Source organism: Phascolarctos cinereus, unplaced genomic scaffold (genome assembly GCF_003287225.1).
Source record: "Phascolarctos cinereus isolate Bilbo 61053 unplaced genomic scaffold, phaCin_HiC Scaffold_726;HRSCAF=1367, whole genome shotgun sequence".
NCBI lineage: Eukaryota > Metazoa > Chordata > Mammalia > Diprotodontia > Phascolarctidae > Phascolarctos > Phascolarctos cinereus.
The window spans coordinates 178,301,332-178,318,196 of NW_027556098.1; the positions used below are offsets into that span (position 1 = coordinate 178,301,332).

Here is a 16,865-nt window from a genome sequence, read left to right on the forward strand (position 1 = left end):
GTAAAAGAACTCTGAGATATTGGAAAGAACATCACATGCATACTATGTAAATTCCCTATGATTAAAGACGTCTCTATGACCCTCTCCCACCTTAAGCATAAACTATTAAATATCTTAAAGTTCAGAGGCAGCTATTTATATTACGAGATACTTTTGATAACACCATGAAGTCCAACCAACCCCTGGAAAAGGAGGCAGTTAAATGCTACAAAGTATTGGTCCTACTCAGAAAGAGAAAGCATCTTTCATGGCTTGAGAAAGTATGGTACACAAGGCTGCTGCTGGTGGCCATGGTGTATTGGAAGTCTCACCACACACTAAATATATTTAGAAACACATATTTTAGATGAACTACCATAAAGTTGGGCTCACCCATTTCTCCATGGAGACATCAGAAGGCTCAGGGCAGACACTGTGGCAGGTCAGCAAGGAGAAGAGAACTGATTCTATCAGTCACCCACAAGAATCTCTTCTTGGGAAGCTCATACTTCTGCACTGTAGGAGGGGGACAGAGAGTTACCAGATATTGATCGGAAAGATCTTTGCCACCAAGCCAAATGAACAAGATCACAGTGGCCTGAAATCAAGTAGCCTAAAATAAGCTGAGAGAGAGAGAGAGAGAGAGGGAGGAGAGAGAGAGAGAGAGAGAGAGAGAGAGAGAGAGAGAGAGAGAGAGAGATACACACTGAGACCAGAGTAGAAAGGCTGGACAAAAGTGCATTCACTGAATAGAACGTATCCCTGAATCGCCCCTGACATAGAGTAGCAACTCAAATGCTCAGCTTCCTCTACAATGCTGAACATTCTCCCATATAATTGTTATATTCTTTCTTTTTGTCCTTAACTTCTAGCAACAATCTTCAAGTCCCTGGTTATGCTCAATGGGAATACCCATGGGAAGTTAGGGATTTGTGGGCTGAGAATAGCTGTCAGTTCTATAAAACTCAATGAAGAGTAGAATGTTACTTGGAAGTAAGGCAACATATATATATATATATATATATATATATATATATATCAAAGACAAGCAAAACAATAATTTTGGAGAGAAGTATTACATTTTTATTAAGTCTCCAAACTTGCCCCCAATAGTTTTCATTTTCCTTGAAGCTCCTAAAACCTTTTGTTCTACCATGGGGTATTTGGCTTCCATGATTCTGGGCACACTCAAGCCTTCTGCACCTAAAAACTGGCACTAGTTAAGCTCTTTTAGATATAGCCTTATACAGAATCACAGAATTGGAGAGCTGTAAGGGATTAGTAAGCATCTAGTCAATCCACAAACAAAAATAATTCCCCACTATACCATACCTGACTAGGACTCAGTCAGCCTCTGCTTAAAGACCACCAAGGAAAGGAAATCCACTACCTCTCTAAACGGTCCATTTCACTTTAGTTGTTAGGAAGCTCTAATTAGTAGGACCCTTTTTTCCTGACATCAAGTCTAAACTTCCTCTTTGTAACTTCCACATCCATTGTTCCTGGTTTGGTCCCCTAGGTCTACATGGAACGAGTCTAGTCCTTCCACCACATACTTGAAGACCACTATCATAACCTACCCTGAACCCTTCCTTCTCTGGGCTGTCTCTAGTTCATTCAATTGATGCTCATATGCCATGGACAGAAGGTCTTTCACCATTCTGATTTCCCTTCTCTGGATACTCTCTAGCAAATCAATGTCCTTCCTAAACAAACCACGGCACCTATGACTGAATACCATACTCCAGATACAGTCTGATGAAGATCGAGTACAAAGGGACTTTCCTATTTTAGGAAGCTGTGACTTTCAATGCAGCCCGAGATTACATTACCACTTTTTGGCTTGCCATATCAGACTGCTGACTTATAGACCCCTAGATCTTTTCTCAGAAAACAGCTTTTTTATCCATGCCTCCACCATCTTATACTTGTTGCATTGTTTTGCAGACAAATACAACACTTTACATTTAACCCTACGAAATCTCATTAGATTTGGCCTAATGTTCTAGCCTGCTAAGGTCCATTTGATTACTGACTCATCTACAATGTTTGCTGTCCCTCCCAGCTTTGTGACATCTGTAAATACCTAATGCTACAGAAGTTGAAATGCCATAATGAATATGTTTTTCCCTCAGAGTAGACTAGCCCTAAGGGCAATCAATGAAGGAAGATACTGGATCAGTGTGTCTGCTCCCAAGCCTTGGTTACTATGTAGAAGGCTTCCTTGTAGCACATAAAAGCTCAACTTGTATAAAAAAAATTTTTTTTAACTTCAGAAATGTTGCATAAACAATATTAAGTAGGTCCTTAGATGTCAAGTGGCTGCAGATGTTTATTATACAAACTCTCATGCAGCACAAACACAGGTAGTAAGCCTTTTCCACACAACTCAAAATAAAGCATGATAGAATAATGACAGCATTCAGCTAGGGCAAGGACATAGCCACTACGTTGTTAAAAGGAAGTGGAAAGACCAGGAAAAGACGACAAAGGATGGGACTCCAGGTCCTCCTCCTGGCTCCATCGTCAATTTGCCATGTGGCCTGAGAGCAAGTCACTTAACCTCTTTGTGCCTTATCTTCAAACTGGAGCTAGTATTACTGACCGCTTAGGAATGTAACAATTGCTATGACTCACTATGAAAATATTTAAGCCCAGAATCACAATGATGACACAGGGACCTAGTATTTCCTTTAAGGTAGCACCAAGAGACATAGATAAAAGATAACCATTCTTGTTCTTATGGGTTGGGTCTTGGATTTCCTAGAGGCAGAAGAATGGATTTGATGACCTCTTCAGGTTCTCTTCTAACACTATGTCTGTAAAGGCTACTTGAATACAGTGGGATTGACTTACTGTCTATGTGATAGATGAGTTCGTCCTAAGGCAGACAAAACACACATTTACAGTTGGATGTTGAACTTTTATATGTCAAATGAGAGGACTGAGCTAGAGGGCCTGTAAGGGCCATTCTACATTTAGATCTCTGATCAGTTATGTTCAATTCAACACATTTTTTCAGAGATGACTTTGTACCAAAGCACTGTGCTAGGTGCTGGTGATACCAAGATAAAAATGAAATGATTCCTGCCCTGAAGAAGCTTACATTTGTCTATATTCTATTATAGTGATTGTCCTCAACAATACCAATCCAGTCATATATATATATATAATATTATATATATATATAAATTTTTTTACATATGTTTAAGTTGAAGAATTTATAAGACATAGGAAAATGGTTACTCAGCATGCAGCTTATTTAGCCTAAACTCTCATACAGCAATTCCACATCACTGTTCTCCCCACAATTTGGAGGGCTTCGTAGGACATAAGTAAACAATTGCTTTCCATGTTACAAACTTCTAGATATTAGATACTGGAGAATTATGAATCGGTCTCACTCTTCTTTTGCTTAAAAAGTAAAGCAAAACAAAAGAAAAGGAAAAAAACAAATCCACATAACATGAAGATATGGCATGGGGGCAAAAATCAATAAATAACTTGAATTCTAACATAGCAAAAAAAAGAAGAACTATAGCAGATCTTACCTTGAATGGGCTTTCCTAGGGGGAAAGGCCTGGAAAAATCATGATCATTCTCACCATGGTGTTTTGTGCAAGACCCAAGGAAAGCTAGGAGGCTGTACAGTTATCTCCCTTGATGTAATTCTGAACTATACAACCTACTACCTCAACCTGGGTGCGTGCAGTCATAATGGCTGGAGAGCTGCCATTTCTCAGGCAATAAAATACAAGTCATTCTACCAGGGTTCTTCATGCTGTCACCTAGTGGACCATTTATGAGAAGCAACACACCAAAACCAAGGGCCTGACAACAGAGAAAACGAAACAAGAAACTTGACCCTTGATCATTTATTCTTCACAGAGAAAAAGAGAAAATACTTGGGCTAGGTCCCCTCGAAATTAGGACTGAAAACTATTGGTATATGAGACTGTGACAGCAGCCCAAATGATTCTAAAGTATGGGAACGCACATTAAAGACATAGGGGAAACTAACAAAATGTAATCCTGGACATTTCATCAGAAAAGACTAGGAAAAAAACCCAGTTTTATTCAGAAAGCTTCTCTCTTTAAAAGATGACAATCATATGGGAAAATTGAGGCAGCTAGAATTCAATGAGCAAATACAAAATAAATACCTCGTAAACAGAGTTCCAAGAGAAATGACTTAAAAGTAAGACACAACAAATCATGGCAAGCAGGCACCATTGAACTTACACTTCAAGACTTCAAGAATCTGGTATTTCACTGGTATATCCCCTTACCATCTGTCTCCTGGTACAACTCTTAACCTTAGTAGATGATTTTCATGAGGACTGAAAAAAATTTCTCATCTGACGGCCAACCTTCTCGTGATGGATGAGCCTCTCCAAGCTTATCTATGGTGCTCAGAGTAGCTACGTGTAGCCCTTTTTCAGGCCCATCCCAGAAACTTGAAAGGACCTGCCATAACTTGCAGACAGCTGAAGTAGCTAGCAATGGAGAACACAGGGCCACCTCCATATAATAGTGCAATGATGGTAGTGAAGACTGTATGCTTCGTATTGTGTGGGTATATCATCTCTATTAGAAAATTCTAGTCCACTAGATGAGATAGTTTCGTGCCATTTTCAGGGGCAGGGGAAGGTCTCTATGAGCTTTTTTAGCCAACTTCCCAATGATATGTAATGGTCAGTATTCAGCAAACTCATAAATAGCCTCATTTCCCCCCATATAGAGACTGCAGGACCCTTTCAAATGAATTCTCTCAGCTATCTGCAGTCAGTGTTAAGGTAGCAGTCAGACTTCATGGCCCGGGGAATGATGCTGTATAGGTGCACAAACGTGGGCAAATCCTGAGTTCCTTGTGACTCAGCTTCAGTGTGACTTCAGGGAAGTCATCTCACCTTTCTGGGCATCAGTATCCTCAGCTTTAAATGGGAAGGAAGGCTGGACCCGACTACCCATAAGGTCTCTTCCAGTTCTTGATCCAGTGATCTGGAAGTGGATTTTGAGCTTTGAATATTATCGATAAGCTCCTCTCCCATTCTGTTGGAGTTGTCTCAAGTTGTCAGTGATAGGGTTAGCTAATAAAATAATCTAACCCAAATATAAAGGAATTGATGAGTGGTTAGGATATATTAGTGTGTGTGTGTGTGTGTGTGTGTGTGTGTGTGTGTGTGGCACGTGCACACATGTGCATGTATTAAGGCAAAGAAGGAAGATAAAATGATTAATTTTTAAATGGTTTTTTTCCCTGCATTTTAAAAATCCCCTCCATATTCTCTGCATTGGGATTCTGTCTGGATTTGTAAACATAGTTAGAATATTCTCTCCTCTCCACCCACCAAGCCCTGTAATGGTGATTGTTGGGGGGGGGGGTACAGAGAATTAACAAAGAAGGGAACAGCTAATTTAAGAATAGCCTTAGCATACTGGTGGTACATTATTCTAAGCTTACCCCAAAGAGACTTTGAAATATCTAGAAACTGATGAATCAATCTTCTTCTGTGGCTATTCCTATCTTAGGAGTAATAGGGTTTGGGGGGAAGGGGTTTAATCTTAGAATGCTAATGGTTTTTAATGCCCTGCTCTTTCAGTTGTGTGAATTTCCTTGTTTATTTACCCTGATTTTAGCCCATTATCATATATTTACCCAATTAGTGCAATTACAGCTCATTATGTAATTAGTGTAAATATTTGTAGTCATGTAACAACAACAACATGCAATTATGATATGGAATGATGTCATAAAAATTCTTATTGAAAATATTGAGGAAAAAAGCAAGTGGCATTTATAAGAAGGAGGTGTACGTATAATGTATTGAGATGTTGGTATATTTCTAACACCTATTGCAAAGGGGTTCTATGACACATGGAAATGGATTTTGAATTAGTCTGTTGTAAAGCAGCATTTTAAATTACCTATCAACCACCACTCTGAATCAGAAGAAAGCCAGATCAAATTGTTATAACAGGGATTTAGGTTAGAGAGAAGCAAGAACTTCCTAATAGCAAATATAATCTGAACAGTAGGCTTTCGAGGAAGGCTAAAGAATATTATTTTCTTGGACATGGTTAAACACTGGCTACAAAGTCAGGATAGTTTCATGTCCATGATTAGAGCTAGATTAGATCATTTTGGGGACTTTCTAGGTTTGTGGTATGCAACAAAAAAAGGGCACTTTATTCCACATCCCATCCCATTAACCACATTATTAGAAAAGCCTTGAATAGACCAGACTCAGTTTTCATTGATCTCACTGTCAATTCCACACATATGGAACCCATGAAAGATTTGCGTAAATTCTGTTTTAAGATGTACTGTTGCTGGTGAAAATTTTAAAAACAACAAAACAAAATAACAACTAACTGGAAGACAAGGGCATTTTCACAGAATCCAACAAGTCGAAGAAATGATTGGTAAACACTTTGAAATATAAAGTGATAACATCGCAGTATTGGATACATTTAAAATAATAATATTGATCCTAACTGTCCATATATTAATTTCTACATTCTAGCAAAATTCCTTTAAGTACTTCAGCATAACAAAAGCAAAATTATCCAAAACTGAGGTTCAAAAGCCAGTTGCATTTATGAATGTGGTTTCTGAAATTAGAGTATTAAGAGCAGAGTGAGGGATGAGTTAAAAGCCAAATCTTACCTGAACCCTGCACAGGGCTTTAATAAATGTTTTTGACAGGACTGATTTAGATATTTTGATAAAGTACTTTATGCTCATTTTTCCACTTGCTCCACAAAAGGAAAAAGAAGGGATTCCATTGTGTCTTTCTTTGGAATCCCAAACCATGTCTCCATGTCTCCTATAGGAGATCTTGTCTCCTGTGGGAAGGATCCATTTAATACTCAGGAAACCTTTTCTTCATAAGCATGGAAATAAGAGTGATGGGGAAGGTGGGTGAAGAAGGAAACATTTCACAGCATGTGCAATATTTAGCTTCCTATTTTTTCTGGCCAATGCCCAGGCATTTTGGACTTTTCATGAGAATATGTGCTGGGCGAGATTTTTTTTAAATAAAATTAAGCAGATAATCATATGTACAAGATTTCTTAAGTCTTCTAGCAGCTTTGAAAGGGTGTCGTACTCTCTAGAATCCTATTTGAATGAGCAGGTTTAACCCCACTTAAAAGAAAGAGACTCTATGAGATTCACTCCCTGCCACACAATAGGCCTTGCAGTGCCTGAAACGTGGAAAAGTCCTAGTTCCTGGCTGTGGTGGTTTCAAAGCCTTTTTTTCTTTAGCTATTCCACTCTTACTATTCTGTTTTATTGTTGCTGTCGTCGGCAGTTGGTTGGTTGGCTGTTTTTGGTTTTTAGCATGTAGAGTAACAAGTCTATGAGGTGAGGACCAGAGCATCTCTTATGAAGATTAAGTGTTTTGCAGGGCAGGGGAGGTGTTTAAGTTCTTGGTTGTTCAGCTATCCAAAGGCGACCCCTTCAAAACTGCTTGTGAGATCAACCTGGTAGATTGTTTGCTTGCTTGGCAGATGCACGCCGGAGGCCAAACAATATTCTTGACACACCCGAAGGAAAGAAATCTTCCTTTCCTAGATGTAGTGTTACGTATATCCTGAATCCAGCAACAATGTCTTGGCAAGCGTAGAGATACTTCAGATATGTAAGCCAAGACTTCTTGAAGCTATGTGGAATGAGCTCCAAGGAAATGCATATATAACAAGAATGTCCCCTGGGCCTACCCTTTGCAGATCCCTACCTGCCATCTTATATTCAGTGTCTGTACCTCAGATAGAGCCATCCCTAGCTCAACAAGCAGGGCGTTTCATTTTCATATTCCTCAACACTTAGAGAGAGCCAACCCTGGGTTGTGCAGTGACTGAGAGGAGGCTACAAAGACCAAAGAAAATACACCCATCTGAATTTCAAACTTTCTTTCTTTCTTTCAACAGAGCAGCTGATTTTATCTGGAATTGTTTAGTTGGAGGAGGCGGTAAGATTTTTGAAAATATTATAGGAATTCCTGAGCCTTGAGTGGTAAGGGTTTAAGACACCCAATCTGATCCACTTTTCACCCTGGGTGCTATTTACGGACGGCTCAGCCCTTGAAGTTGGAAGTACCCTTGTTTAGCCATGTTTGCTTTGATCTATAATCATTTGCTCTTTCCAGTCCTGGCACAATGGTGACATTTAAGAGGCAAGGAGCAGTGATTGGGATGGGGAGATGGGAGGTGGGGGTGGGAGAGAATCACACTCATTCTTTTTTTTTTTTAAATACATAAAGAGGACAAATAAAATTGGTCTAGCCAGATACAAAAATTAGATCTAAGCAGGTAGTTTTTGCTGTCCGCCACCCCCCCCCCTACACACACATACCTCCACCCTACTTTTTTTCTTCCTTTTATATAAATACTTCTTTTCTCATAAACCAGTGATTTGCTAAAGTGGTGAAAGCAAAAGGTAGACTCTCTCCCCCAATAATTCTACTTATGAAGATTTTCCTAAATATTCCCAGAGCTCAGCGTATTTGCCTTTCCCTGCTGCCCTCCAACTGCACTTGGGAAACAATAGGGCAAAGCAAGAGTTGCCAGACAGTGCCGCCAAAACTACTAGAATACTGTTCTCATAAACAAGTCTCTGTCACTTTCCAGAGAAAACCACAACTTTGCTCACGGCAATTAATCAGTCTTTAGGAAAGCAAAACGAAACCAGGTCCAAACCCCACCAAATTTGGGGTTACCTGCAAACTCAAATGCCCACAGCCTCACCCCAGAGGCCTGCGTAGCAGGAAAATGACAATATTAACCACAAAGGAATAATGACCATCTCAGAACAAAATAGCCACCTTTTGTCTAGATTTGGGGGTGGGTGGGCAGAGATATACAGAAACATATCAATGGCGATGAAGCGCCATATATAGAACAGGCCCCTGGTTTGTGAGATTGCCTGACAGACACATACCTATAGACACAAGCTTGTGTGGAATATCACCACAAGTTCGGATCTACGGGTTTGTGGCAACAGGCCCAAAAATCTTCTCTTGTTTGGGGGTCTGACACGTCTGCAAATGAAATATCAAAGCCGTTAGTCCAGCAGCAGATTTCGCCATTCTATCCCCAGCCAGAAAGGGACAGCTTCAGCCCTGCTCAGAGTGGGCTAGAGATAAAGCAGCTTATTCTCTCTAGGTTCCCCCAGCCTCCCCCTAAGGCTTCTCCCTCCTTCAGTCAGCCCCAAGTCTAAAAAAATACAAAACTAAATGTGTCCTGAGTGTAAACCACATTATTTTCTTGTTAATATAAGCGGCAGAACCAGTCGACCAGTCCATAACCTATACTGCGCGCACAGCAATATTAATGGGGCAAATCAGCAGAGTCAAGAAAATTCTTTGGCTTGTAGGAGGAGGGTGTGTGTGTGTGTGTGTGTGTGTGTGTGTGTGTGTGTGTGTGTGTGTGTGTGTGTGAGAGAGAGAGAGAGAGAGAGAGAGAGAGAGAGAGAGGAGAAAGAAGGAGGGAGGGAAGGAGAGAGAGAAGAAGAGAGAGATTTTTCACTTTTTTAAAGTTATAGCTAATTACAAGAAAAAAATGGTGAATTTTCTCTCTTCTTTGCATTCTGATAGGCTCAGTAAAGAGCTGGAATAAAATACAAACATCACGAATATGATAAATTGTTTGGTTGTGTTTTTTTCGAAAAAAAATCATCATTCTAGAGGGGAATGTTTATAAATCAGATCAGAAAATTAGCTCTCATTTGAAGCAAGGGGACAAGTTTTCTATAATTCCATCCAAGACAAAGTCTATATTATTGCTCTAGAAATCTCCAAGTAGTGAGATGTTTGATTCTCAAGGCCCTTGTTAAAAAAAAAAAGGTTCTTATTAGGGCAACCGTGATTTGTACTTCTTATGTAGGGAGCACCATAGGGCAGCAGAATGTAGGATTTAGAGCCAAGAAAGCCTGGGATCATCCAGCTCCTTCTTGGCTTAAACCCATCACATCATAGCCATCTGACCATAGGTAAGCCCTTTAAGCTCTCTAAACCTCAGAGTACCCATTTGTGAAATGGGAACAAAAATACTTGTACTGTGCTAGTTATTTGATTATCTATAACAAACTGCCATGTAAATGATAAAGTGCTCTAAAAATATGAGTTACTAATAATAGTAATAATATTTCTATCTCAACTCCATTCAATAGATGAAAAGATAATGTTAATGCCAATAATAAATAACCATGTAACCTCTCTCATACTCATCCAAAGAGAAGTCAATAGTTTCTCTGTGTCACATGGGTGAGAACAGAGTAACCGTTCTCAAAGGAGCATAGAAAAGTATATATCCCTCTATTCCGTACTAACCAGGACAGTGGACGCTAGCTCCAAGAAGATGATCTGGATTTGTTTGTTTGTTTTGTTTTGTTTTCCCAGACAGAAACAGGGGGATCTTTATCCAAAAATCTGAGAGATAAAATTAAGACCTACTGATACCAGGGAAAAGAGAATATGTCCTCCCTAGGGAATCATTCCTAGAACAGGGCAGGCCATGATAGAACTAACCTTAAAGCTGAGAACAATGAGGTAGGGAACAGAAACAGGAATGATTGGGAATTCAGGTGCTACCATTCTTAAATTTCACGTTTTCTGCCTGTTTCACCAACCAAAAGCAGCAAACATCAAGGCCTCTAGCCTATTAAGAGAGATGATGCAGCCATAAATAAGAAGTTGGATTTGGCTTTTTAACCTGATTTTCATTTCTTAATAAACAATGGTATGGCATTTTAGCATCAAACATTGTACTCTGTCTTTTGGGACCTATCCTTTTCTTCTCAGGATGAATTTTTCTTAATCTTTCTTTTAAAAAAAAATCCCTTTACTCACTAGTATTTTAGCCCTTACCATGTCACTTTCCCTGATACTAGAAGCCTCTATTCTTATCTTTATAACAGAGAAAGGGGGAATAAGGTATTTTCAAACATGCAGCCATGGGTATCTTAGAGAGTAATTAGGTGACCCATAAGATATTAACTCTTAGGAAAAATTAACATGATGTTCACATACTCCCATGGGGAGAAAGGTAAGAACTCCTTTTTATTATTATATTTGTTAAAAAGTTATAATGGAGCTCCCTGGAGATGAGATGGGATGTGTCAAAGAAGCAGTCAGTCATTCCAACAGGCACACCTCCACAAATCTGCACAGGCAGCTGTGTTCTCCTCTGAGGCCACCAAAAGGAGTTCAGTGGGTACATTTTATTTGGGGGCAACTCTCCGCCTTTCTAAGAAAATTGGCTGAGACTGAAGAACACTACTAATTCCCAACATTTACGGCACTAGATTACCAAAGCGGACAATTTTTAATTTCCAAAAAGAAAAGTTACATGAAAACAAATACAGATAGCTGAGGAAGAAGAATCAAATATACAAACAGACCACCAATCAGAGGGATGAGGGGTTGGGTATTTTTTTAAAATTCTGATTCTATATTTGTATCAAGAGCCTTCTTTGAAGTTAACAAGAAAATAAAGGTCCTGTTCAAAGGAGCAGGTTTTTTTCCCCTTCAATTCTTAAAAGCACCCGTGATTTTACTCTAAGATTGAAATACCAGATTGCTTTTGAAAAACTTGAGCCAATGGTCCTTAACAGTGGTAGGGGGGAAAAAAAGGTAAGAAAGGCAGACAAGTATGGAGAAAAATTTACCAAACAAATATTTTTAGATCATAAAAATGTGTAGGTGGTTCAAAATCTTCTAATATCACCAAAAAAGAAAGTACCTACATTATAAGAACCGAGCTCTAATGCTGACCACTAGAGCTGAGGGATAAGGCTTCTGCAAAAGGGATTTATGCTTTTAGACAAATGATCTGGACTGAAATAAAAAAAATTAATATTTACTAATAATATCTTATTGTTATTTACATGAGGCCTATTCCTCAGGAGTTCCAAGTACATGGAAAACATTCAAGGTAATGGTGAAAAGCAATCTCTGATACTAATATTTTAGAAATCAGACACTTTCATAGATAATCAAAGGTACCCCCACAGTGGAGATTTGGTGTGTCATATACCTACTGTTTCAGCTCACCTGATATAGAAGAATAGAGGCCAAGAGCATCATTACGTTGAAAAAATAAAAGTTTTGAAACAGAAATTCAAGCTCTAAGAACCTAACAATATGGCCACACTCCCCTGATCTCTCTTTATTTTATTCACATATATCAGGGGGGGAAATTAACATTGATTCCAAATTTCTTAAAACCGATCACTGCTACAAACGCATATTTTTATTTTCAAATCCCATCATTATTTAGAAAAAAAAATAAGTCAAACTTCCTCCCAAAACATTATAATCCCTGCAGAAATGAAAGGTCTGGGGTATCACAAGAAAATGCCATTACCTGAAAAAGTGTTAACTTCGTGGGAATCCCATTTTAAAACCCGCTGCCATCTTGCTAGGCCAAGATCTTCAAAATCACCCATAGCTGGAAGACAAAACATTTTTTAAAACTTTTTAAATGAATCAAGAGTCTTTTTATTTCTTTTGGAGACCTTAATTTTTATAAGACTCAAATAGAAGCAAAGCCAAAACTTAGTGGTAAGGAGGAAGAAAGAATGCCAAAGGGAAAATGGAATTTTATTTACTAAAAGAAAAAATAATTGTGGAACATCATTATATTTATCCGCATGACAGAAAAATAATAGACTCTCTGAAAATAAACGACTTTCCCTTTTTTTTTTCCTGGAATTTCTCTGGCTACCGATGGACCTTGTAAGCCATCTTGCCAAAGAAATGATCAAATAAGAATTGTGAAGACCCTAGACTACTCCCAAATCTCAGTGTTTTGGACCAAGTCACGATATCGATAGTTACATAAGCAAGATTGGCTAAGGCATAATTAAATCGGGGAGTCATTACCTGGACCCGCGTAGCACCATCCAGCCCCCGCTTTAACTTTTTGACTCTGAAATGATTCAGGAGTCATTATTTCTCTCTGCAGATGGGATTGTTAAAAAGAAGCGAAATCCCGGATTGTGGTGGATTCATGGAGTCTATCCTCCTTCCACCACAGCAGGATTCTTGGCTCCCATTCCAACTTCCTTTCATTGGCCATGTTTTAGACGCCGGTTTTGCCTTTCACTTTATTGTTCCTTTAGTAATGTAAAGGCAAACTAACTGTGCAGCTGCTAGCAAGGAAAAAAAAAATTATTTGAGTTTTGCCTGGCCGTGGACTTGAACGCCAAATACGTTGTGATGTCAGCAGAATGAGATACCAACAGAAAGATTTCCATTTTCCCCTTTTTTAAGGTGCCGAATCTTGGCATATTTCTTTTATAATAAGGGGAAGGGGACAATTAAACTGGACTCTTTTTTTTTTTTGAGAAAAAGGAACAGAATAACTCAAATCTCCACTTGGCACCTACCCTAGCATTACCAAGTAGAGGGAACTATTACTGTTTATAGTCTCTCTATGGCTTTCCAGTTTTCCTGATGGCTATTCTCTTGCCTTCACCACCCTCATTTTTTGCCGAAAGATCCAGTCACCTAAACAAAAGAGGTACATCTAAGCATTGCCGTTCCCCAAGAGCAATTCGTCTGTGCCATGTATCACACCGAGCCTATTTTGACGCAATATTGCCGCAAGGAGACCAGACCACAGTGTGGAAGCGTCTATCAAACATGCAACGCAGGGGTTGCAGACGCTGGAGTCAGCTAACTTATCAGGAATTAATTCTCCTTTACGAAGAGAAGACTGACCAGAAAAGAGAAGGGGTGGCAGTGGAGGGGTGGGGTGGGGAGAGAAGCAATACCATGTCATTCATGTTCCTTTCAGGCAAGAAGAAAATTAGAAATTGGTATTTATGACCTCTCCCTGCTGCCTTTTCTTTCCCTCCCCTCCAAACAAATATTTTCACATGAAATGAAAAATGTGTGTTTGCAGGGCTTTTGGACAATCATAACATGAAAAACAGCAAAACAGGATAAGGGATGGTCAGAATAAAACACAAGAAAACAGAAAGCAATGTCCCTAGATTATTTGGGCGTTTTTTCCCCCTCTGGTTTTTTTTTAAAAGCTATTGCTGTGGTTCTTTATGCATATATGTACACAGATCTGAAGCTAGCACTCACATCAACAATTGAAGAGCGAGAAATTAGAGGCAAATTTATTTCAGGCACCAATGATGAAACAAAGGAGAAAATGACTTTGCCAGTAACAAGTTGTTTTGTGTGTAGCTGGTTAAGGGAATCTACTTTCAGTATTAAGAGGAGCAGATTTGTACAAAATGGACATTTTTCTTCTCTTTTAAAACATAGATAATGATACCATTCACAGGAGACCCTTTCTAGTGATAACAGTGTTAACGAAAGAAGAGTTTCTTTTAAAACATACACATAAAAATGAAAAATGAAAAATGAACTCTTGATCTTAAAATGGAAGCACGAGATGCAAAATTTCAAAATTCAGACGGCTGTGATTTCTTACATTTAAATGAACCGAAAGGCTGCTAAAATGCTGCTTGGTTGCCAACTCACTTTAACTCTTTCAGTTCAAAGTCATGTTTGCTCCCGAGCATGCCGCAATTAAATTTAGAAAGCAAGGGAAGAAGGGGGGAAAATCAGGGATTGAATCAGCTTGCATGCAGCAAAACAAAAGATCAACAATATGGAAAGAATCAGTGTTTCATTAAAAGATTTACTGTATAACAATGTGATTCTTGTTCTTGGAGAGACAACAAAGGGCCTGTAACCTCCACAATGATACTTACAGAGAGAATCTACTGACAAATCCACCACCAGAACTAGGTTACAGCAGAGCAGAAGGATCCCTGCCTTATTCCAGGGAAAACATTCACTTACCGAAAATGCCTTAAAATTTCCAACAGAACTCTCTATCTGCATTTCACCCATATGAGAATCAGCTTTTCTAAGCTGGGGCCCTCAGTAGCTAGTAACTTCCAGTTTCTATCCCCTCTTTAAAAAAAAAAACATTTAAAGAAAAGAAAAAAGAAAATGACTGTCACCATTAAACTGAATTCCAGCAAGAAAGAAAAAAACAACCATCCTATTCAGTAACCCCCATTTTTTGACCCTCCCCAACACTTTTTTCAAACTCTACTGTTGTTCCCCCTAAGCTTCTGCTTGCTCCAATCTGATGCCTGCTTAACAACAGAATGACAAGCAACATCTGTTTGTAAAAAAGCCAAGATCAAGCCTTCACTTTTTTTTTTTGGCTTGGTTTCTTTTTTTCTCTATGGAAAGCTGAGAGAGAACGAGAGAGAGAGAGAGAGAGAGAGAGAGAGAGAGAGAGAGAGAGAGAGAGAGAGAGAGAGAGAGAGAGAGAGAGAGAGAGAGGAGACTGAGCATGCAGAGCAAGATTTCAAAAGAGCTTAAGCGAGGCAGCAACTATGTTCCCTGGAGTTATTTCAAGGTATAGCATTTGGAGGTAAACCCACTGGAGTGTCTATTCCTTGCTCCTATGGAGCCAACCCAGTAACACACAAAATCCAACATACCTGATCACTAAAAGCCAGTTTCTCCTAAGGGTTTTAGAATCATATTCCAATCACAATTACAGAGCATGTGTATTTTTTTGAGGGGGGGGAGGAGAAAGAGGAGGAAAAGGGGGCTTTGCAACTCCCCAGCCTCATTTTATAATGCACAAGCATGCACGTGTATGTATGTGCACACACACACACACACACACACACACACACACACACACACACATGTGCTACAAGGAGTTAGGCAGTGCCAAAGAACTGCACAGCTGTGGCCGTCAGAAGCAGGCACTATCATTCCCCATGGTGAGATGTGAGTTTCTGGAAAGCTACTAACTGTCCATAGTCACAATGCAAACGATGGAGTCCTAAAAGGGGGCGGGGGTGTTTGCAGGAGGCTGTGTTGGTGAAAAGGGTGAGGGGGGAGTGTAGAAAATCGAGTTAACTAATTGAAACTACAAATTTCTCCCAAGCAAAGGAGAAAGAAGAGGCTCTTATAAACTCAAATCCTATTTTACTCATTCAGGGTTTGGAATACACACAGGCACACATACATACATACATACATACATACACACATACATACATATATACACACAATGTTAAAAGAAAAAAGAGACAAGTTGCTAAGGAGACTTGTGTAAACTCCAAGCACAGACATATTTCTTGGCCTTTTCCCCCTACATTCCATCTCGTATTCTGATCACGCTTCTCTGCGGCATCCTTGCACCAACCTTCCACATTAATCTTGGCCTTAACCGTGCTGACTGGCAAGGCAAACTGTGTGTATATATCATCTTTCAAACTTAACAAGTTAAAGTGTGTGTATGTACGTAGGTGGGGGAAGGTGGGGACCTTAATTCCAAATTTTAAAATGTGGGTGCTGAGCACATTAAGGAGAATTTACAGACTGAGTGTTTGTGGGAGGTGGGGGTAGGGAAGGGAGGGAAATAGTTACAGCTGCAAATCTCCTTCCATTTGGGTACCTCACCTTCTCCCAGTCCATATCCTGGACTGGTTCCCCTCTCCTACTTCTCCAAACCGAATCCCACATCCCCTGGCAGATGTTGGAGGCATCTGAATTCCTGCCAACTTGGACAATGTGGGGACCCTGCTGCTGCCAGCAGACACCATGTACCACAAAGTAACTTGTTCCCCTGCCGGGCAAGGTGACACAGAGAGATTAAAACTGCTAGGTTTGCCTTTAAAAAGAATAATATGCCAATTCATAAACTGTAAATTTAGAAGAAAAAAAAAACTCAAGTGAGAGCAGTTCAGTTTCTGAACTAGCCAGCATTCGAACTGAGAGGACACAGTCCAACGTCCCTTCTTTTGAGCTTGAGATCTCTGCTTTTCCATATGACACACCTTCCTTAGCAGCTGTGTGTCAACATTAGATTTGAGGTGAAATTAACAT

At 39.5% G+C, this 16,865-nt stretch overlaps 1 long non-coding RNA gene across 1 annotated transcript in view; it reads right to left on the reverse strand.

Annotated features, from left to right (window-relative positions):
• Positions 1-378: 378 nt before the first annotated feature.
• LOC110207251 (uncharacterized) overlaps positions 379-16,865 on the reverse strand; it is a 43,673-nt gene continuing 27,186 nt past the window's right edge. The window contains exons 2-3 of the long non-coding RNA XR_002324103.2: positions 12,349-12,432; positions 379-495 (exon numbers count right to left, since the gene is read on the reverse strand). This is a non-coding gene — a long non-coding RNA (uncharacterized LOC110207251). The remainder of the gene's footprint in view (positions 496-12,348; positions 12,433-16,865) is intronic.